The 21,493-nt window shown below is 48.2% G+C and overlaps 1 protein-coding gene and 1 pseudogene across 1 annotated transcript in view; one reads left to right on the forward strand and one right to left on the reverse strand.

Moving 5' to 3' along the window:
- Positions 1–1,749, reverse strand: part of LOC117885882 — a 32,333-nt gene extending 30,584 nt beyond the window's left edge. The window contains exon 1 of the mRNA XM_034787409.1: positions 1,532–1,749. The gene's annotated coding sequence lies outside the window, so the exon portion shown is untranslated. The remainder of the gene's footprint in view (positions 1–1,531) is intronic.
- Positions 1,750–18,377: 16,628 nt separating this feature from the next.
- On the forward strand, positions 18,378–20,347 carry LOC117885531 (annotated as a pseudogene).
- Positions 20,348–21,493: the final 1,146 nt, after the last annotated feature.

Consider the following 21,493-nt stretch of genomic DNA (forward strand, 5'->3'; position numbering starts at 1 on the left):
ACATTGACTCTATCTCCCCTTGTAAGTACTCTCACACCTATTATCAAACTGTCTGTACTGGCCTAGCTTGATTATCACTTCAAAAGTTTTTTTTTTTTTTTTTCTCTCTTAATTAATTGGCCTCTCAGAGTTGGTAAGACAACTCCCACCTGTTTATGCTCTCTGTATGTGTGTATATATATCTCCTCAATATATGTTCCATTCTATATGCATCCGAAGAAGTGGGCTGTAGTCCACGAAAGCTTATGCTCTAATAAATTTGTTAGTCTCTAAGGTGCCACAAGTACTCCTGTTCTTCTTTTTGCGGATACAGACTAACACGGCTGTAACTCAGAAACAATCAAAGAAAACTAGGGTGACCAGATGTCCCGATTTTATAGGGACAGTCCCGATTTTTGGGTCTTTTTCTTATATAGGCTCCTATTACCCCCCACCCCCATCCCGATTTTTCACACTTGCTGTCTGGTCACTCTAAAAGAACCAGACAGAGATTATACAGACAAACAATGGGGAAGTGGAGACTACAGTGATAGAACAATACAGAAATGAGGATTTCACATTCCAGCTATTGATAAGTGAGTTCTTGCCAAACAGAATGCTATTAAACTAAGTTTCCTTTAAATCTTTAGGCTCTTCCCTTTATCTGGAGGTGTCTATGGAAAGGTTGTAATTTGATGGTAATTTGATTATGCTGTCTGCATGTGTTATCATTTTTGTATTTGAAGTTAGGAATATTAGCTATGTACTTGTATCTCAATGTGTTTGTTTCTGAGTAGCATCAGTAAAGCATTTGGTTAACTTCTTGAGAAAGGACAATTCTGAGTAAGTGCCCAATCAAGAAACAGTTAACTGACAATGGACTCTGGGAGATATCAATCCACATCTGAGCTTTTCTGGGAATGTTCAAACTAACATGCAAACAAAGAAGTGGGCTGTAGTCCACGAAAGCTTATGCTCTAATAAATTTGTTAGTCTCTAAGGTGCCACAAGTACTCCTGTTCTTCTTTTTGCGGATACAGACTAACACGGCTGCTACTCTGAAACAATGCAAACAATGGCGTTGCCCTGCAAAAAGCTGAATCATTCATGGACATGTGACTTGCCCAGTTCGCTACAAACTCCAACTTGTTGCTGTGATTTTGCACAGAAGAACAAAGGGGTTTCCACGCACAAGAGGGAGAATATAAAATGCCCTGGAAGCTTCTCCATCTTGTCTTCAGCTGCCAGTGCACTGCAATCCTGACCCAGAGCCCCTTGCTATCCCAACTGTGGGCTCAGCCCTTCCCTCCCACAGCCTCCCCCCCACATCAGCTCTTCGGGTGCCCCTTAGTCCTGACCCGCAGCCCTCTGCTATCCTAGACCTGGACTTCACATCACCACCATCTCTGCCGGTGCACTGCAATCCTGATCTATAGCCCACTCCTATCCCAGCCCTGGGCAACCCCCCACCAGCTTTGCAAGTGCCCCTCAGTCCTAATCCATAGGCCCCTGGTAGCCTTGCCCTGGGCTGGCTGGTCAGGAGGATACTCACCGTTAGGAGTTGAGTTTGAAGTCACTGTCCTTGTCTGGGTGTCTCCCTGTAGGGTGGGTGGAGCTGGGGATTTCTGTGGAGGATCCTCTGCAATATGAGAGGCTCTCAGAGGAACCAGGTTATATCAGGCAGCGCTGGGCATTCCCTCCGCCTTCCCCCGATCTGCCTCTCTGGGCGTCACCAACACACACTGCACTTCCCTGGATTCCTGGAATGCAAATCCCCGTGCCCAATGCCTGCAGGGAGCGGATAACCAGACAGCCTCTCTCCACATTCCCTTTCGCTTCCCCTCCCACCACCTAACCCTAACCCCATTCCCCACTGCCTTTCCCCGCACTCTCCCATTCCCAACTGCCTTTCCTCCCTGTGACGTTCCCCTCTGGTGTTATCTGGACTGGTGATCTGCTAGGTCACTCCAATCCTTGACTCTGGGAGCCAGCCTTACCCTGCACGGCTGTGAGAACCCCCACTCCTGGGCTGTTCACGCACAGCCTCTGGCATGTAAGCTGCTCCTTGGATTGTGCAACCGAATGACACTAGCCAATATCTCCGGTCCCAGACACAACCCTGGGAACCTCTGTCTGGCAGTGCCCAGTTATGAGCGCCGGACACCGCAAGCTTATGTAAGTTCATCAATTTAACAAAGAAATTGATATACACCAGGCTTGTTATCCCAACGGGAGCCTCTGACACACTGCAAACCAAACGTCCTGCTTCGGGTAGAATAAACAAACAGATCTATTAACTATAAAGGTAGATTTAAGTGATTATAAGTCAAAGCATCACAAGTCAGATTTGGTCAAATGAAATAAAAGCAAAACACATTCTAAGCTGATCTTAACACTTCCAATGCCCTTACAGACTTAGATGCTTCTCACCACAGACTGACTGCTCTTCAGCCAGGCTCTCCCCTTCAGTCGCTTGGTGGTGGCGGTGTCTGTAGATGTAGGTGGAAGAGAGAGAGCCTGGCAAAATGTCTCTCCTTTTTATCATGTTCTTTCTTTCTTCTTGGCTTTGCTCCCGTCCCCTTTCAGAGTCAGGTGAGCATTACCTCATCGCAGTCCCAAACTGACCAAAGGGAGTGGGTGACTCCCTCGAGGGTCTAACATATTCTTTTGTTGCTGCCTAAGCCAGTGTCCATTGTTCCTGTGAGACTAGGCTGAGTTTTTCCCATCCGTGCCCTGATGAGGTGTGATCTACCCCTCTGTTCTTGGAGAGTTTTTGCCTGGGCTTGCTTTAAGCCAGGAGGACACATTTTCAGCCTCATAACTATATACATGAAATTATAATCCATAACCTTACTATAACATCACTAATAAGGAGTCCAGTGGCACCTTAAAGACTAACAGATGTATTTGGGCATAAGCTTTTGTGGGTAAAAAAAAACCACTTCTTCAGATGCATGGAGTGAAAATTGCAGATGCAGGCATTATATACTGACACATGGAGAGCAGGGAGTTACCTCACAAGTGGAGAACTAGTGTTGACAGGGCCAATTCAATCAGGGTGGATGTAGTCCACTCCCAATAATAGATGAGGAGGTGTCAATTCCAGGAGAGGAAAAGCTGCTTTTGTATGAGCCAGCCACTCCCAGTCCCTATTCAAGCTCAGATTAATGGTGTTAAATTTGCAAATGAATTTTAATTCTGCAGTTTCTCTTTGAAATCTGTTTCTGAAGCTTTTTTTGTTCAAGTATGTTATAGAATGTCCAAGAAGATTGAAGTGTTTCCTACTGGCTTTTGTATGTTACCATTCCTGATGTCTGATTTGTGTCCATTTATTCTTTTATGTAGAGACTGTCCGGTTTGACAATGTACATGGCAGAGGGGCATTGCTAGCACATGATGGCATATATCACATTAGTAGATATGTAGGTGAATGAGCCCCTGATGGTGTGGTTGGGTCCTCTGATGGTGTTGCTAGAGTAGATATGGGGACAGAGAAGGCAACGGGGTTTGCTACAGGGATTGGTTCCTGGGTTAGAGTTTCTGTTGTGTGGTGTGTAGTTGCTTGTGAGTATTTGCTTCAAGTTGGGGAGCTGTCTGTAAGGGAGGACTGGCCTGACTCCCAAGGCTTGTGAGAGTGGGGGGGTCATTTTCCAGGATAGGTTGTAGATCATTGATGCACTGGAGAGGTTTTAGCTGGGGTCTGTACGTGATGGCCAGTGGTGTTCTGTTATTTTCCTCGTTGGGCCTGTCCTGTAGTAAGTGATTTATAACATTACTATAACAATTAGTATAACATCACTATAACAACCATGCTCAATGCATCATGAGCCTTCTGAAGACACCCAACATGATAAACTTTGCATTGGATACCACACAATCATTTTATAAAGATGAAGATGGGGGTGTAGGGTGTTTCCCCAAGGTACAGAGCGTCACACCTCCCCTCTTAGTTTACTGCAAGAGGGTTAGTCACTGACTATCTCGAAGGCAGTTTATTGTTATCATTCTCTTGCCATCCAGCCATTAAGGCCATGAGGCAGCATGCCTCAGTTTCCCCTTTCACACACGGCAAACCAGGTTTTTTATGGTTTCTCCGCTGTGATAAGCTTTAAACCTGTTTACAGGTATTAATTGAAAAGTAACATTATAATAAGTTTTAACATCCTTGTCAATATTCTTATCCCCAAAACTTTGCATTAATACCAATTTTTTTATCACAGATGGGTGTTTACAAGTATCTTTATGATACCACCCTCTCTGTTCAGATAGTGTAGTTTGAGGTTAGTTTGTTCATTACCCAGGGTGTCCTTTGACTGTCTCCCATGTAATCAGTCACTGGCTTCTCTTTCCCTCCAGTGTTTCCCTTTGTGTGGGCTCTTAATTTAATCATGTTTCTGGCATTTTGATATCTCAGGGTCTGGCAAGATAAGGATCCAGGGGAATCCTGCACATTGGCTGGCCCTTTGGGGAGCGGTCTCCCAACCCCAGGACTGTACATATGTAGGAAATCCAGCTCCCCTTTTGGGGTTACCCTGTGTTTCCCCCTCCCAGCACTGAGTTCTTCCCTGTCCCCTAGAGGACTGTGATCTGTGCTTTCTGGGCTAGGCGTGTTTACCCCTGGATCAGATTCACCCTTTCCCAGCAGCTTTCCCATAACTGCTTTCTATGTCTCACTGCCCCCCGCCCCCTTCTGTGAGTTGGATCCTCTGTATTCTGGCAAACTACTACCTGGCAATTTCCTGGTCTCAACTCCTCTGCTGTTACAGGCGTTGGAGCTGCATCTTGATGTGAAGAGACACCGTTACTTTCCAAAAACTTATCAGGAATAGCATCCTGAAAAACTGGGACCTGGATTGGGGTACCACCACCCCTTTCTCTGTCCCTGAGAAGTCAGCTGTGTGGCTGCTCCCCTCCAGGAGGTCAGTTACACAGTTCCTTCTCAAAACCTGGGTCACAGGCTGAGTGCCTGGGTGCACAGATGCTGACCCAGCCATCCTCCTAGTGTCCTGGGCATCCTGCCCCAAGTGACTGGTGAGGAGACATTCCTGTACCCCCATTATTCCTTCCCCAGTTTCCTCCTCTGGGCCTCCTCCTTCAGCTGCAGAACTCTGCCAGCTAGCAACTGGGACAGTTTCCTTAATCACTGACAACACCTCTCCTGCCTCTGCGCCTGAGGGCATGTTGCCTTCTGCTGGAAAGGAGCTAGTCTCAGCCCCTCCCATACTTGTGTAACCCTTCTGCCCGTCTTAGCTGGCAGCAACAAGGGCCAGGTTCAGTATCTAGGGGTTCCGTTTCAATAATGCAATGCAAAACTGGCTCGAGCCCCCTCCCAGTGACCTAGGACAATTACATAACACCCTCCCGGGGCGCCTCTAGGAAGTAATACTTCCCCTCTTGCAAGCACAGAGTCTGAGTGTAGCAAAATCCTTTTAATAAAGGAGGGAAACAATGCGGCATTATGTTGGGGAAACACCACAAACAGGATTCATAACACAAACCATGAGCAAAAGGCCCACCCCCAAGTAAGTTTGGCAGTATCCTTTGCCCCTCAGGGTCTTAAGTCCAACAACCCAAAAGATCACCCCAAAGTCCCAAAAGTCCAACACCCCAAAAGTTTATTGAGTCCAGCAACCCAAAAATCACCCAAAAGTCCAACAACCCAAGAGTCTTTGTCCCTGGTCAGTGCAGCCCCAGAGTTCAAAAGTTTATCTGCAGAGTTTTACCCCCCTATCCTGGGTGGAAATGGGGGGGGGGCATGCAGGGTGTTAAGGGGCACCTTACATGGTCCGAGGCTGACTGTCCCACCTCTCCATGGGGTACTGCTGCAGCCTTCACCACTAGCTGCTCCACCAGCCATCCTGTGAGCCGCTCCAGCTGTCCCACAAACTGCTCCGCTCTGCCCCACTTCACTCCACTCACCATCCCATGGGCCGCTCCAACCGTCCTGCAAACTGTTCAGCTCTGCGCCACTCACCAGCCCATGGGCTGCTCCAACCATCCCACAAACTGCTCTGCTTTGCCAGCCGCTTAGCAATAGATCTTCAGGCTCCCCGACTAGTTAGCACAGCACTCAGTGATCTCAGCTCTTAGTAATTTTAGCTCTTTAGTGATTTCAACTTATAATAGGGGAGCCCCACTGCTGGTACACCATTAGCCCAAAGCAAATTCAACACAGCAGCCTGTAACTAGACTCTTAATAGAATCAAAACTAGCTCTGCTATTTAACCATCAAGAGAGGAGACAATATAATTGATGTTTCCAGCCTTCAAATGGGACCTGACCTATGTCCATGTCCCTCTCTCAATTCACTGGGTTTTGGAACCAATGTCCCTTGTCTAGCGAGTGCTCCTTAGTTGATGGTGAGTCCCTCTGTCGTAAAACAGTTCCATTGGCCTTGATTCACATAATCAGGGTAACAACACTTTATTCTTCCTGCCCCAATAACAGAGAAACTGGGGATCCCACAGCAGCCAGAGTGACCATTTGGGTGGCTGTGGGCTCATGCTAGGCAGGGTGGGTGTGCCTATGCAAACAAGATCAGCCCCTGAAGTTCTTTTCCACAACTCACCACAACTCACCACCAGATGTCCGGGTAGAGCTTATCCTGACTGCTTACACTTGGAAGCACCCAGCTTCCCTGTGCTAGAGAGTCACAGGAATCCTCATCCAGCTCAGTGGTTTCTGAGATCCCCTGCCCCTTCTCTAGGCTCTCCTCTGGGACACATGGCTCTACACTCCCTAGAGCTGGATTTGCCACTGGTTCAGCTGCGACCTGCTGGCAGCTAACTATGTGAAGAGTTCTCTCTCTGGCAGGAATTACACCCACATCCCTTCCTGATGTGGTGTTGCCTCCAGCTGCAGTGTAGGAGTTGGTCTTAACCACCCTCACACCTGGAAGCATGTGGCTTCCCCCTGATGCAGGAGAATGAAGGAGACTCCCTCCCATTCTCTCAGCAGTTCCTGAGACCTTACCCTTTCCCTCGGGGGTCCCAGCATAACGCTCCCTCCTGCTGCAGGCAAATACTTTAACCTGAGCTACACGGAAAAAATCATTACCAAGGAGCAGGTCGACTAGGAGGTGTTCCATTACCCCCACAGTTAAAACACTTTCCAAACCTTCACAATCCACATGGATTTTAGCTAGTGGTACAAGGAATCTGTTTTCGCCCACCCCCACAATCTCTGTCATTTAGCCAGGCAACATACTGGCCTTTGGGACCACACTCTGCTTAACCAGAGAGATCTGGGCCCCTGTATCCTTCTGCCCCAAGTATTCCCTGCCATCAATTTGGACAGGCTTAACATGCTCCATATCTGGTTCTGCAAAGGCTAACCTCATGGAACCAATGCAATGGGTTTCGATTGCTTGGTGGGTTTCTGTGTTGAGGACAGCAGAACTAACATGAGCTATTGTTTGCCTGCTTCCTCCCAGCCCAGGGCATTTATTCCTCAGGTGATCTGTGAAATTATACTGATAGCACCTTTTGGGCTATTCTACTTTTACCGGAGATTTGGGATAGGAGTTACTGCTAAAGGAATATTTTTGGGTAAGAGACTGTTTAGGCTCCCAGCCCCCTTCCCTCTTCCCAGGGGCAAAATGGGATCCTCTCTTCCCATCAGTTTTAAACACCTTTCTGTGGCCTGCCCTCAATAAACGTCTGATTCTGTTCAAAGGCATCAGCAAAAAAAGCGATTTCATCCACAGACTTTAGGTCTTTGTCCCATTGACACTGCTTCACATCAGCCTTACATACGCTTAGGAGATGCTCTTGAGCAACAAGACCCAACATTCCCTCAAAACTTGCCACCTCCTTACCCCTCACCCATTTTCCCAACAAATCTTTCATTGTGTTTACATATTCCCCATTACTCAGACCAATATCCCTCTTAAGATTCCTAAATTTAACTCTGTATGTTTCAGGGGTAATCTGAAAACTTCAAAAAACAGTATTTTTAAATTTACAATAGTTTAAAGCATCTTCAATAGACATTCCATTGAATACAGTTCAAGCTTTACCAGTAAATTTTGCAATCAGGGTAGGAACTCTCTTATCATCAGGGATTTCATATGTAAGCAGAGTCAGGATGAGCTCTACCCTGACATCTGGTGGTGAATTATGGCGAGTGTGGAAAAGAACTCCAGGGGCTGATCTGGTTTGCATAGGCACACCCACTCGCCTGGCATGAAACAACAGCAACTCAAAGTGGTTACTTTGGCTGGTGTGGGATCCCCAGTTTTCTCTGTTATTGGGGCAGGAAGAATAAAGTTTTGTTACCCTGATTCTGTGAATCAAGGCCAATGGAACTGTTGTATGACAGAAGGACTGAGTGAGTCCTTCACCATTACCTAAGTAGCACTTTCTTGACAAGGGGCATGGGTTACAAAACCCAGTGAAGGGAGAAAGGATGGGGGTAGGTTGATTCCTGGCTCTTTGAGCTCTGGTCCAAGTGTAGTAGAGCTAAGATCAAGTGTCAGTAGTCTCTTGGGCTATCCAAGGCCGTGATCAAGTGTCTTGATGTTTTTGGTCTTTTGGCCTCGAGATGAAAACCTTGTCTTTGTTTCTGGGACCTTGAAGTGAAAAAATTCTCTAAGTTATATTTGTACATGATGGTATAGGCCCACCTCTGAGGGCTTGACACACCAATTGCACTACTTTCTCTCTCCACTGTTGAATGTCAGAGCTAATTTTGATTCTATTAGGAGTCTAGTTACAGACTGCTGAGTTGAATTCACTTTGGGCCAATGGTGCACTAGCACTGGGATTCCCCTACTATGAGCTGAGATTGCTAAGAGCTGAAATTACAAAAGAGTTAAAGTTATTAGGAGCTGAGATCACTGTGTGCTGTGTTAACTAGTGGGGGAGCCTGAAGCTATATTGCTAAGCAGCTGGTGGAGCAATTTGTGGGGACGACTGGAGGAGCAGCGAGGGGTGCGGAGCCTTGTGGGGCCGGTTGGAGCAGCCCAAGGGAGGGCGAGCGGAGCTGTTTGTGGGGACGGCTGGAGCGGCTCTCAGGTCGGTGAGTGGAACAGAGCAGCTAGTAGAGTGGAGCAGTTTGTGGGATGGCAGGAAGTGGACTGGCTCGTGGTGAAGGCTGTGGCAGAACCCCACGGAGAGATGGCTGGCTGGCCTCGGATCACGTAAGGTGCCCCTTAACACCCTGTGTGCCCCCCCTTTTTACTTTGGGGCTGCACTGACCAGGGACAGAGACTTGGGGATCTGTTGGACTTTTGCGACTTTGGGTGGTTGCTGGACCCAAGAGACTTTGGGGGTGTTGGACTTTGGGGACTCTGGGTGATTTTTTGTGTTGCTGGATTCAAGAACCAAAGGGAAAGGACACAGCCCAATTTGCTGGGATGGGTTTTTTGCTCATGGTTTGTGTTAGAAATCCTGTTTGTGGTGTTTTTCCAATTTAATGCTGATGTCGTTTACCTCATGTTATTAAACATTTTCTGTTACACTCAGACTCCGTGCTTGCGAGAGGGGAAGTATTGCCTCTTAGAGGCACCCAGGGGGTGGTATGTAATTGTCCCAGGTCATTGGGTGGGGGCTCGAGCCGGTTTTGCATTGTGTTATTGAAACGGAACCCCTGGATACTGAACCTGGCCCTTGTTGCTGCCAACTTAGATGGGCAGAAGGGTTACAGATATATTACACACAGCCTTTCGAAGATAGTCAGATATTTAGCAATATCATCGTCCTCACTCTATGCAGGACATAAGTGTTCCCATTTGTGGATTTTTGGAGTGATGGGAGTTGTTGGGGTCGGGTTCTGGTTTTTCTTCTCTAGCAGGTCCAGTTGGTGTTTTCACTCTCTCTCTCTCTCTCTCTCTCTCTTTCTTCCTGATCTCTTTTTCTTTTCACTCTCTCTCTTTTTCATCCATGGCCTTTCTGTGTACAGCTTCCTCCCTGACTGCCTCTTTTTCTTTTCTTTTTATCTCCAGTTCTTTCAGCTGTAGTAATCTCTGGTGCTCCCTCTCCTTTTCTGCAGATTGAAGCCCTAAAAAGCTCCAACTCTGCAACCGCTTCACTGTTTTCACTCATTTCCCTGCTTTTCTGTTCCTATTTCCCTTTCCCTAAGTAATCAAACAGAAAACAATAAAACTGTGACCTCCTCCTGAGTGTTCTTAGCCACTGCACTTAAGACTCACTTAAAATCACAATTATTAGTGCTTAAAGTGTGAACTTCACTTGGAGTAACAAGCCATACATACACCCTGCTCGGTACGCCACTGTGACGTCCCCCTCTGGTGTTATCTGGACCAGTGATCTGCTAGGCCTCTCCAATCCTTGACTCTGGGAGCCAGCCTGACCCTGCTCTGCTGTGAGAACCCCCGCTCCTGGGCTGTTCACGCACAGCCTCTGGCATGTAAGCTGCTCCCAGCTACTTGCAAGCAAATAACACTAGCCAATATCTCCGGTCCCAGACACAACCCTCGGAACCTCCATCTTGCAGTGACCAGTTATGCCGGCTGGACACTGCAAGCTTATATGAGTTGATCAATTTAACAAAGAAATTGATATGTGCCAGGTTTGTTATCCCAAGGGGAGTCTCTGACACTCTGCAAACCAAATACACTGCTTCAGGTAGAATAAATAAACAAATTTATTAACAATAAAGATAGATTTTAAGTGATTATAAGTCAGAGCATAACAAGTCAGATTTGATCAAATGAAATAAAAGGAAGACGCTTTCTAAGCTGATCTTAACACTTCCAATACCCTTACAAACTTAGATGCTTCTCACCACAGACTGACTGCTCTTCAGCCAGGCTCTCCCCTTCAGTCGCTTGGTGGTGGTGATGTCTGTAGATGTAGGCGGAAGAGAGAGACCATGGCAAAATGTCTCTCCCTTTTATTATGTCCTTTCTTCCCTCTTTGCTTTGCCCCCACCTTCAGAGTCAGGTGAGCATTACCTCATCGCAGTCCCAAACTGCCCAAAGGAAGGGGTGAGTCCCTGGAGGGTCTAACACAGGGGTTCTTAAACTGGGGGTTGGGACCCTCAGGGGGTCGCGAGGTAATTACATGGGTGGTCAGGAGCTGTCAGCCTCCACCTCAAACCCCGCTTTGCCTCCAGCATTTATAATGGTGGTAAATATATTAAAATGTGTTTTTAATTTATAAGGGGGGTCGCACTCAGAGGCTTGATATGTGAAAGGAGTCACCAGTTAAAAAGTTTGAGAACACTGGTCTAACAGATTCTTTTGTTGCTGCCTAAGCCAGTGTCCATTCTTCCTGTGAGGCTGGGCTGGGTTTGTCCCATCCATGCCCTGATGAAGTGTGAACTGCCTCTCTGTTCTTGAAGAGTTTTTGCATGGGCTTGCGTTAAGCCATGAGGATACATTTTCAGCCTCATAACTATATACATGAAATTATAACCTATAACCTTACCATAACATTACTGTAAAATTACTATAACAACAATGCTCAGTGCATCATGAGCCTTCCGAAGACACCCAACATGATAAACTTTGCATTGGATACCACAGAATCATTTTATAAAGATGAACATGGGGGTGTAGGGTGTTCTCCCGAGGTACAGAGTGTCACACCCCCACTCTCCCATTCCCTTCCCCGATCCTCCATTCACCACTGCCTCTCCCCCACTCTCCTATTCCCCTCTCCCAACTCTCTCATTCCCCACTGCCTCTCTCCCATTCCCCTCCCCCAATTCTCCTATTCCCCACTGCCTCTTCCCCTCCACCACAGCCCCAAGTCAATTGTTCCCTTGGCTCCTCGTCCAATGTTTGCACCTTCACCCCAGACAGAATTTTGCTGACTCCAACTCCCGGCAGCAGGGTCTTGTTATGCATTGGCCTGCAAGGTTGAAGGCCCCTCAGCTTTCAGAAACTCTCCCTGGAGATCGATCCCCTTGGAGTTCTCCCTATCAGCTAGTTGTGACAGGTTCGGTCACAGAGACCCCCTTGAGGCTGTCACCAGACGTGCTGGAATTACCTCTGGGCCCGTTTTCTCTGCCAGGTTGGGACTCCAGAACCCTGCCTTGTTTAGCCAGACACGCTAGCCTGCTGCAACACAGACCCCAGTCTGGTCAATGGCCTGAGACCTGCAGACTTTAACCAAAAACTGCTCAGCAGGTTTCCTAGCTCCAGCACCCAGACACTCAGTTCCCAATGGGATCCAAACTCCAAATAAATCCATTTTACTCTGTACAAAGCTTATACAGGGTAAACTCATAAATTGTCCACCGTGTATAACACTGATAGAGAGATATGCACTGCTGTTTGCTCCCCCAGGTATTAATCACATACTCTGGGTTAATTAATACACAAAAGTGATATTATTAAGTATATAAGGTAGGATTTAAGTGGGGGTTAAAAAGTAATAACAGAAAGAATAAATTAAGTTTCCAAGCAAAATAAAACAAAGCATGCAAGGCTAAGCCTAATACATTAAGAACCTGATTACAGATAAAATCTCACCCTCAGAGATGTTCCAATAAGCTTCTTTCACAGACTGGACTCCTTCCTAGTCTGGACCCAATCCTTTCCCCGGTACAATCCTTGTTAGTTCCAGCAGGCAGCTTCAGTGGAAAGCAGGGGTGTTCTCATGACTGCACCCCCCTTTGTTATTTTCCACTGCCTTTTATAGCTTTGGCACAAGGCAGGAATCTTTTATCTCTCTCTGGGTCCCCAGCCCTCCTTCTAAATAGAAAACCACCAGGTTTAAGGTGAATTCCATTATCATGTGACATGGTCACATGACCTGTGAGACCCCAGTCTTCATTCTTTCAGGGCTGGCCTGCATGTACCCAGGCAGTAAGTTTGCAAGTAAACAGAGACATTCACAACCAATTGTCCTAGTCAATGGGAGCCATTAAGATTCCAAGCCACCATTAATGGCCCACACTTTGCATAATTACAGTAGGACTTCAGAGTTATACTTCATATTTTAGCTTCAGATACAAGAATGACACATTCATACAAATAGGATGAACACACTCAGTAGATTATAAGCTTTGTAATGATACTTTACAAGAGAGCTTTTGCATAAAGCATATTCCAGTTATGCTTATAAGTGTGAATATAATGTATTTCCATAAACACATGGAGTACGTCACATGAGGGTCTGCAGATCTTGGCTCATTCTTGTAACTCTTTCCAATTTACCAGTGTCCTGTAAGAGGTTTGGACACCTGAGCTGGATAAAGTCTCCCGTCGTGGTCTCATGAAGGCCAGATGCCAAGATGACTCCACCTCCCTGCTCCTACTCAATATCACCCAAGTATTCACCTGCCCAGCTCCAGCATGGCCTTGGGAGCTGGTGTATTAATGTAGATGGACAATATGGGCTATACGTGTTAACATAACCCAGGCACTGTCCAACATTAAACGGTGCTTGAAAGGTCCAGGGTCTGGTGTACAGAGACTTTAACCTGCTTAGTACCACGGCAAACACACCATTAAACGTCCTTTTAACCTTCGATTAAAGATTAAGAAATAAGGAAAAACATTTAAAGCCTTTGAAACGTAAAGAATTAAGTGAGGCTCTCATTATAACAACAGCCCTTGTTCCCTTTCCCTTTAGCTGGAGAGAGTGTTCAGACACTTAGACAGTATCAAAGATGGTAATAACCATCCTTTGGGGGAAAGAGAAGTTAGCTGAGATGAGCTGGAGCTGTTGCTGTTGTTGTTAAAGTCAGATCCTGTTTCATCCCTGATGGGGTTTGGGATTCAGCTGGAGCTGGGAGGGGTGACAGTGTTGTCAGGGCCCCCCGTTGTGCCGGGTGCTGTACGTCTCTCAGGATCAGGATGGTGAAGGTCTGGAGTCCCAGGAGCTGGTGGGTGTGGAAGACATGACAGCGAAGCTTGCTCTAGCAGCCTCCTTTTGTTAAGTGTTGAATGCTGGAAGGTTGATGGTTTGGTAATGCTGCTCAGTTATTTTATACTTCCAGTATTATCAGTACTAACAGCAGATCGGCAGCCTGCTAATTCAGCAGACTTTGATGTTACTCATAAAGAAAGACCACAGGCACGGTTTGGTGTTGAAAGCACTCGGCCAGGTTTATTGCCCTCAAGGCACAGTCCTAGTGCCCTGGCTCTGTGGTTACAGGTATATTAACACGTGGGTGCCCAGTGGCAAGGAGGGGCTCAGTCAGCAGCGGGAGACTCTGCTGTCCCCTCGGCCACACAAAGAATTGAGGTGAGGTACCCCTATATCTATAGACTGAGAGAAACAACAGGGATACACAATTGATGGACCATCTTACGTTTCATGACATCTGTGTGCTACCTCCCCTTGTTCCTGACATCTCAGACACAACATCCCTATTCACTGTTCTGTCAAAACATCTTGTCTTGTGCTAGATGGGGATGTAGAAGTGCGAGCCTTAAAATATATTTACATAAATAGCTAATCCCTAATACACTAGCAAAAACTCTGCCAAGTTCATATATAAGTATCTGCTTTAATACATGGTCTGACTTTGGTTCACAGCCTCTGGTTCAGGCCTCAGGTCTTGCACCAGGCCCAGTGCTCCAGGCTCGCTCTTTCGCTACTGTTCTTCTTAAGCTTTTTCTCACAAAATCTCTTTCTTGACGGACCCCAAAGACATTTAAGGACAAGCCAGCTTTTATCACTGCCTCGGCTGTACACGCAGAATGGGCAAAGATGGAAAAACTCCCCCCCTCTTTACCATTTACACAGCTAAAGCTAGGCTTTTACACAAAGCATGAACATTGTATGCACTAGGCCAGGGGTTCTCAAACTCCATTGTACCTTGACCCCTGTCTGACAACAAAAATAAGTACACGACTCCAGGAGGGGGGAACGGGACAAAGCCCGAACTCTGCTGCTCCAGGCAGCGGGGCCAAAGCTGAAGCACAAGGGCTTTAGCCCCAGGCAGGAGGCCTGTAACCTGAGCCTTGCTGCTCAGGGCTGAAACCCTCAAGCTTTGGCTTCGGCCCTGGGTGATGGGGCTCAGGCTTTGGTCCTGGGCCCCAGCAAGTCTAAGACAGCCCTGGTGACCCCATTAAAAAGTTTGAGAACCGCTGCACTAGGAGGACTCAAGCGTGTTGCCACCTTTAAAAAGAGGCAACAAAATGATGATCTTTTGGAATCACTTTTGCTGTCATGAACTAGTTCCAACACCCAAAGATGGTAAAATATCCCAGGCATTTTTAGTCTGTGACAGATCCTGACCACCTGTTTTACCACCAACATTTGTGAAGACAACATGGCCATTTGTCGCAACTTGGCCTGTTAGTTTCAGTTTAAGTCTTGTTCCATCTTGCCAAATTCATTCATGTGCATACATGCATCACGTTAAAATAAGTTCGGTAAATCAAAAGGCCATCTTGGTTTAGTAAAAGAACAAGGTAGCCTCCATTTTGGATTAGGTTCTTGTTAAATTAAATAAATTAAATTTTCCTCTATATCAAGAAAAGGTGGGAAAATAGAAAGAGCGGGAATCTGACCTTGCCCGGCAACAGCTCCCTATAAAGGCTGATGAGGGGCGGAGCCTGGGGCTCTTGGGCTTTTGAGCTGACAGAAGTTCAGGTGTCTAGCTCTCTCTCGTAGTGCGGTACAATCTTGGCACTGACTATTGGCCTGCAATAGTTACTTACTAATTAAGTTGGGGTTGTTTGTTGTTTTGGGAAAGCAAACTTGCATACATGGACCTGGTCCGATTAGTTAGATCAATCTTACACTCAGACGACGCAAAGCAGGATAGGGTGGGAGTTAAGATAGGGATACGTACCTGTCTATTCCATCTGCCATCCACGGTGTCGGTGTCCATCACTGGCTTTGGTCATCCGGATCCTGTAGCCTCTCCATTGCTGACATCTGAAAAGGTAGAAGAACATCTTGTATTTCAGAGTGTATGAATGTGTGCTTGTATTATCCCGAATCTCCAAAATCATTAATCCACTTCCCTTTCCTTCCTTTCCCTTGTCCCTTAGTAAATAAATTTTTTTTTTGTTTACATTCATGTGTGTGTGGTTTATTGGACTCCAGCTCTGATAGATGGACTTAACAGGGGGACTCAGCGGGAGGTAAACTGTAAGGCTCCCCAAAGTCTTCTGATCAGATCGGCCTAAGAGAGAGAAAAATCCTTACAGGCCCATCATGGGATCTAACCTGGGACCCTAAAACTGTGTTGTCCTACGTGCAGAGAAGAACAACAAATATTACTGGACACTATCATCAAAAGTTGGGTGTTGCAACAGCCTGTTGATCTGAGATGAAATTCACCGTCAATGCAGTCACAGCCCTGAATTGAAATGATATTCTATTAACAAGAGGGGGTTACCCAAGATGCTATTTCAGTGAAAGTCTATTTTAGCCACTTAACCTTCAACATTTTAATATGCTTCATCTTTTGCCTTTTTTGTTTTACTTAAAAATACCCTGTCATTACACCTTCAAAACTATTACCAATCACAGAAACCACCTGTTATATGTTATTGTGACATTTTATGAACTTTCACTCACATTTGAGAGTTAAACTCGCAATTGGGGTAAATCTGTAGACCCTAGTTTGACAAGGTATCCTGGGAATAAGCATAAGGGAGTAGTAAATTGCTGTGACACGGGTCTTCAATTGTCCACCTGTGGTATTCATTCTGCAGAGTTGGCTAAATGTGTGAATGTAAGCCAGGATCTCCGGCCTCCTGGATCTTCTAGCTCCAAGGCCAGCGAGAATATGTATTGAGGCACTGCTTGAAGATGGTAGAGGGACAGTGGGATAGGGAAACCTTACCTGGGCTTCTCCTGGTTTCTGGAGTTTGAGTTTTGCTCATCTCATTGTTCTGCCATGGGACGAAAATACCACTTCACACTGTATGAACATTTATTTTTGGCCATTTAATATCCTAATTTTTTTTAGCAGGAAAAGAGGTGTTGTTGGTAGGAGTCAGTGGTCAACTAGGCCATTGTATATTGTGTCCTGCAGCTTGCATACTGAGCCAGCCAGGCCCCCCACACATCAGCTGGGCCCCACCAGCCCTTTTTCAGCACACCTCCCCAGCCATGGCCCTGATCCTTCCACCGCGTCCCCGCCTCCACCCTGACCCCCTTCCTATTCCTGTGAGCCAGGATCTCCTGCCCCACCCCCCTCCTGATATTATCATTATTATTACTAATAATAATACTAAGCAGTACTCACCTACATTCACCAGTACTTCTTGCTGCTTTTTGTAACACTGATGATGGTCTCAGCTGCCGGGACCAGGCTCCCTGCCTGCCTCGCTCCCCCACGCTGCAGCAGCCACCAACCAGCAGTTATGCTCCTCTGCTGGGGATGCCGGCAGAGACTCTGCGAACAGGGAAGTTGAGCCCCAGGAATACTGACCACCCTGCCAGACACGGCCCCTTCCCAACACTAGCCCTTCAGCACAGCTCCAAGGCACATGGCCCCATCCACTTGCCCTGCCAGACAGAGCCTGCACAGGGAAAGCAGACAGGGCCATGCTCAAGGGCTGGAGTAAGCAAGGGGCCCTGTCTAGCAGGAGGTCAGTACTCACGGGTGCATCTTTCAATGGAGATATCCTATCTCTTAGAACTGGAAGGGACCTTGAAAGGTCATCAAGTCCAGCCCCCTGCCTTCACTAGCAGGACCAAGTACTGATTTTGCCCCAGATCCCCAAGTGGCCCCCTCAAGGATTGAACTCACAACCCTGGGTTTAGCAGGCCAATGCTCAAACCACTGAGCTATCCCTCCCCCTGGCCCTTGAGTGCAGCCCATCTGATTTCTCTGCACAGCACTGAAGGGCCAGGAGAGCAATGGAAAGATGCACCCTGAGTACTGGCTCCCTGCTTTTGAAATATGGGATAAAAGGCGTCCTGTACTGACTGAGTATGGGACAGGCCATTTCTATTAGAATAAGGGATGTCCCAGGTAATGCAGGATTGCTGGCAACCCTAGCCAGTGTTGATAACACCGAAGCTTCTGGGATAAAAGCACTGAGCAGCTGGCAGAGCTCCAGCAGTCTGAACAGTATTACTGAGGCAAGAACATTCCAGCCTTCTACAATTAACAACATCACCCACAGTTGTGTGTCTCTGCAGTTTCCCGACCAAATGCAACAGCTGAGTGTTGGAGTCACTGAGGACTATTATGCTGTGCTCACAAAAAACCTCCCCACAGAGGAACCCCACCATATAACAGAAACAACTTGGAACCAAACAGGAGTTATTAAGTCTTAATTGTCCTGGTAGGGAGCGAGGCATCCTGTGATGCAGTGAGGAGGGCGGGGAAGGGATGGTTGATGTGTCTTTATTGAACTTTGCTCAGCATGTGAGTCTGGGTTTCCTCTCAAGTGTCACCTGTCAGAGCAGCAGAGCTCAGCGTAGGAAGGGTTGGCTATGCCTTCTTCAGCTCTCTGGGTCCTGGCCCCAGAGCCCACCCCATACAACTGCCATCCTGTCCCCTCTAGCGTGATGGCTCCTCAGCCCAAACCGGTCTTGGTCTTCTTTTGGCTTCTGTCTCTGCTCTCTCATCTTGGCTGGTAAGTGACCCCTGTTCTTCTGGAGGCCTGGGTCCCATTCCCCATCCCAGTCTCTTTCCCCAGGGCTGCAGGCTGCAGGGACCCCTTGGGTTGCTGTCTCAGATGCCTGGGTCCTATTTCCATCCCAGTATCTCTCTTTCCTACAGGGGTTCACCATGTCTCCTATCTCCAGCTCATCTCCCCGCAGGTGGCCCCTGGACTGCTCAAGCACCTGAAAGTCATGAGGGTGAATGACCTGGTGCTCTCAGCCTACGAAAGCAACAATGGCAGGCTGGCTCCCCACAATGGCTACAGCCCGGGTGACCAGGACAGCCAGCAGCTCTGAGTGCCAGGCCTGGGACTCCTGGGTGGAGACCGAATACCAGGGCCTGGTGCAGGAGATGAACAGCAGCTCCCCAAAGGCAGGTGAGTCTCTGAGCCCCAGCATGTTGCTCAGCTCAGAAAGGGGATGGGAGGGCAGCTCAAAGGAGGTAGGAGGGAGGTGGGGGAGGGGACACCAGAGGGGAGGGATTTCCCTGATACCTAGTGGTTAGGGCCAGTGGGGGAGGAGGTTGGGAGCCAGGACTCCTAGGTTCTGTCCCCGTCTCTGGGAAAGGAATGGGGTCTGGAGGGTCTGTCCCCCTCTGCCTCCTGGTGGCAGCTCCATGCTCAGTTGCCCACTCAACCATTCTGCCTCCAGAGCCCTACTACATGCAGGTCCTGAAGACCTGTGACCTGGACGAATATCACCAGATATTCCCTCAATGGGGAGGACGTGCTGCAGTACCAGTCTGACCAGAACCGCTGGTTCCCAGTGCACCCAGCAGCCTGGCAAGTGGCGGAGCGCTGGAACCATGAAGGGGAGACTTTAGCTTTTATGAACTTCCTCACACCACAACAATGCAGGTTCTGGATAGATTCACCACTCAGAAGACAGGTGACAGCTCTACTGGTGCCCCTCATTCCCGACCTACAGCCGCCTGCTATTCCATTCCTTGTGACTAATAACCTTTTCTCGGCCTCCCCCCAGCCCAGCCCACAGTGCATGTGGCCCATGTTCCAGGGATCCAGGACTGGCCATGCCACCTCATCTGTCACGTGACGGGCGGGCTTCTATCTCCGAGACATCAAGGTGATCAGGGAGCGGGGAGGCCAGGTGGCCCAGGGGGAGCAGCTGACCAGTGGGATCTGGCCAAATGGGGATCCCACCTTTCAGATCCAGGTGTCCATTATGCTGGGGCAGGAGGGGTTCAGCCCTACAGAGCATGTGTGTGTGGTGAGACACAACAGCTTGGGGGATGCCTCCCTGAGGGTGACCTGGGGTGAGTACTGGGGGGGCAGAGTAGGGGGACGAGTGGGCAGATACTAGGAATTTGGTGCCTTCTACTGAGGGAAGGGGAATGGGGAAGGTGGACACAAGGTATGAGAGGAAGAGGGAGGTGGGAAATGCAGAGGGGCAGTTTTGGGGGGCATCACGGGATGGGGAGACAGAGAGGTACTAGGGGACGAGGAAGGTAGAGAGGCCTCCTGGGGGGCTGCAGAGGGGAGGGATAAGCAGAAGGAGATACTGGGAGGGTCAGAGGGAAGGGAAAACTAAGGAGGGGGCTCTAGGGGATCACAGGGGGGGGGGTGTCTAGCTGTAGGTCAGACACATGGGGGATGAGTGGCTGGGAGGGGCAGTCCAACTGAGGGATGGAGGCACTAGCCTAGAGCTATCAGGCAGGTAGTAGGTGGGGGGCAGGCCCTGGGGGGGTGAGAGGCCAAGGGCTTTGGCCGGCCCATGGCTCAGTTTGTTTCAGGACATTTCCAGATTCCCCGCCCGCAAGCCAGCCTGGTGTCCTGGTGATTGTTCCTGTCTGCATCCTCACTGCCCTGGAAATAGGGACCCTGGGCTGGTACCTGTGGAGGAGGCCAGGTGCGTGACACCCCCTGAAGCACAGTGCGCCCCCCCTGAGTCCTCATCCCGCTCCCTGCAGCACACAGGGCCGGCTCCAGGCACCAGCCCAGCAAGCAGGTGCTTGGGGCGGCCAAGGGGAAGGGGCGGCACGGCGGGCTGTTCGGCGGCAATTCGGCGGCTGGTCCCGCTCAGAGGGAAGCACCTGCTGCCAAATTCCCGCCGAAGAAGAAAGCGGCATGGTGGAGCTGCCGCCGGAGTGCTGCTGATCGCAATTGCCATGTACATTGGCCAAACTGGACAGTCTCTACACAAAAGAATAAATGGACACAAGTCTGACATCAGGAATCATAACATTCAAAAACCAGTGGGAGAACACTTCAATCTCTCTAATCACTCAGTGACAGACTTGAAGGTGTCAGTTCTGCAACAAAAAAACTTCAAAAACAGACTCCAAAGAGAGACTGCTGAACTCGAATTAATATGCAAATTAGACACAATTAACTTAGGTCTAAACAGAGACTGGGAATGGTTGGGTCATTACACTAATTGAACATGTTAAGTTCTCCTCACACCTTCTGTGGGTCATCTCGATTATCACTTCAAAGTTTTTTCTTCTGCTGCTACTGATAGCTCATCTCAATTGATTGGCCTCTTACAATTGGTATGCGTACTTCCACCCTTTCATGTTCTCTGTATGTATAAATATCTTCTGTCTGTGTGTTCCACTCTATGCATCCGAAGAAGTGGGCTGTCGCCCATGAAAGCTTATGCTGAAATAAATTTGTTAGTCTCTAAGGGTATGTCTACACTACGAAATTAGTTCGAATTTATAGAAGCCGGTTTTATTGAAATCGGTTGTATACAGCCGATTGTGTATGTCCACACAATAAAATGCTCTAGGTGCTCTAGTCGGCAGACCGCGTCCACAGTACGAGGCTAGCGTCGACTTCCGGAGCATTGCACTATGGGTAGCTATCCCACAGCTATCCCACAGTTCCCGCAGTCTCCGCCACCCCTTGGAATTCTGGGTTGAGATCCCAATGCCCGGATGATGCAAAACAGTGTCGCGGGCGGTTCTGGGTACATGTCGTCAGGCCCCTCCCTCCCCCGTCACAGCAACGGCAGACAATAGATTCGCGCCTTTTTATCTGGGTTACCTGGGTTACCTGTGC

This window comes from Trachemys scripta, chromosome 12 (genome assembly GCF_013100865.1).
Source record: "Trachemys scripta elegans isolate TJP31775 chromosome 12, CAS_Tse_1.0, whole genome shotgun sequence".
Lineage (NCBI taxonomy): Eukaryota > Metazoa > Chordata > Testudines > Emydidae > Trachemys > Trachemys scripta.